This window comes from Coregonus clupeaformis, chromosome 30, assembly GCF_020615455.1.
Source record: "Coregonus clupeaformis isolate EN_2021a chromosome 30, ASM2061545v1, whole genome shotgun sequence".
Lineage (NCBI taxonomy): Eukaryota > Metazoa > Chordata > Actinopteri > Salmoniformes > Salmonidae > Coregonus > Coregonus clupeaformis.
The window spans coordinates 40,361,252-40,363,860 of NC_059221.1; positions in this window are offsets into that span (position 1 = coordinate 40,361,252).

The window sequence follows — 2,609 nt, forward strand, 5'->3', positions numbered from 1 at the left end:
TGTTCTGTTCTGTTCTGTTCTTCCCTGTTTTGTTCTGTTCTGTTCTGTTCTGTTCTGCACTGTTCTGCCCTGTTCTGTTCTGTTCTTCCCTGTTCTGTTCTGTTCTGTTCTTCCCTGTTTTGTTCTGTTCTGTTCTGTTCTGTTCTGTTCTGTTCTGTTCTGTTCTGCCCTGTTCTGTTCTGCCCTGTTCTGTTCTGTTCTGTTCTGCCCTGTTCTGTTCTGTTCTGTTCTGTTCTGTTCTGTTCTGCCCTGTTCTGTTCTGCCCTGTTCTGCCCTGTTCTGTTCTGTTCTGTTCTGCCCTGTTCTGTTCTGTTCTGTTCTGCCCTGTTCTGTTCTGCCCTGTTCTGCCCTGTTCTGTTCTGTTCTGTTCTGTTCTGCCCTGTTCTGTTCTGCCCTGTTCTGCCCTGTTCTGTTCTGTTCTGTTCTGCCCTGTTCTGCCCTGTTCTGTTCTGCCCTGTTCTGCCCTGCCCTGTTCTGTTCTGCCCTGTTCTGCCCTATTCTGTTCTGTTCTGTTCTGCCCTGTTCTGCCCTGTTCTGTTCTGTTCTGTTCTGTTCTGCCCTGCCCTGTTCTGCCCTGTTATGTTCTGTTCTGTTCTGCCCTGTTCTGTTCTGTTCTGTTCTGCCCTGTTCTGCCCTGTTCTGTTCTGTTCTGTTCTGTTCTGTTCTGTTCTGTCCCTCTTATCACCTGCTCCATGTTGATAAAAACAAGAATGCTGAGGTAATCTTGTGCTTCTCCTCTGAGCACCATGTGACACCTGCCTCCTCATTCCAATGTGTATTCAGCGTACACCATGAACTCTCTGACTGGCTCCTGCACTGCCTTCAGGATCCATACATGCAGACGCTGCCATGAGAGAGAGAGCGAGAGAGAGAGAGAGAGAGAGACCGGAGAGGCAGACTGTGTCCTTGAGACCACTGACCAAGGCTGGATATGGGGGGCAGGGAACAGAGAACAGGGAACAGGGAACAGGGAACAGGGAACAGCCACAAGAAATATCACTAGTGTACCTGGAGGACTTCCTCCCTATTCACAGTCTACACAGACCTTAACGAAGCGCTAAATCCTTGCCTCTCCACTCTGCCAGCCGACACCCTCTCCCCCCACCCCCCTCCTCTGGCACGACCCACCTTCACACATGAATGGCTTTGTACAGGGAAGAGCACCTACACTCACACACACACGCACACACACACACACACACACCATGTGTGGACACACAATTGATTTTCATTCAAAATCCTATTTTCCCTAACCGTAAACGTAACCCTAACCCTAAACCTAACCCTTACCCTAACATTAACCCCAAAAGCTCACCCTAAACCTAAACCTGAAGTTAACTCTAACTCTAACACCAAACCTAATCTTAAACCCCTAACCTTAATTCTATCCTTAACACTAATTCTAACAGAACAGCTGCGTCCGGTAAGACGAGGGGTGGGGGTGTGTCTATTTGTCAATAACAGCTGGTGTGCGATGTCTAATATTAAGGTAGTCTCAAGGTATTGCTTGCCTGAGGTAGAGTACCCCATGATAAGCTGTAGACCACACTATCTACCAACACGTAGACCGCACTCAACGAGCTGTATAAGGCCATAAGCAAACAAGAAAAAATGCTCATCCGGAGGCGGCGCTCCTAGCGCCCGGGGACTTTAATGCAGGCATATTTAAATCCTTTTTACCTCATTTCTACCAGCATGTCACATGTGCAACCAGAGGGGGAAAAAACACTAGACCACCTTTACTCCACACACAGAGACGCATACAAATCTGACCATAATTCTGTCCTCCTGATTCCTGCTTACAAGCAAAAACTAAAGCAGGATGTACCAGTGACTCGCTCAATACGGAAGTGGTCAGATGACGTGGATGCTACGCTACAGGACTATTTTGCTAGTAGAGACTGGAATATGTTCCGGGATTCATCCAATGGCATTGAGGAGTATACCACCTCAGTCACCAGCTTCATCAATAAGTGCATCGATGACGTCGTCCCTACAGTGACCGTACGTACATATCCCAACCAGAAGCCATGGATTACAGGCAACATCCGCACCGAGCTAAGAGATCGCGCTATGCCCTCCGACGAACCATCAAACAGGCAAGGCGTCAATAGAAGACTAAGATTGAATCCTACTACACCGGCTCTGATGCTCGTCGGATGTGTCAGGGCTTGCAAACTATAACGGACTACAAAGGGAAACTCAGCCGCGAGCTGCCCATCTGCCATGCTGATCCTCAACACGGGGGCCCCTCAGGGGTGCGCGCTTAGTCCCCTCTTATACTCACCCACAACTGTGTGGCCAAGCACAACTCCAACACCATCATTACGTTTGCGATTGACACAACGGTGGTTGGCCTGATCACCAACAACGATGAGACAGCTTATAGGGAGGAGGTCAGAGACCTGGCAGTGTGGTGCCAGGACAACAACCTCTCCCTCAATGTGAGCAAGACAAAGGTGGACTACAGGAAAAGGAGGGCCGAACACACCCCCATTCACGTCGACAGGGCTGTTGTGGAGCGGGTCGAAAGTTTCAAGTTCCTTGGTGTTCACATCACCAACAAACTATCATGGTCCAAACACACCAAGAAAGTCGTGAAGAGGGCA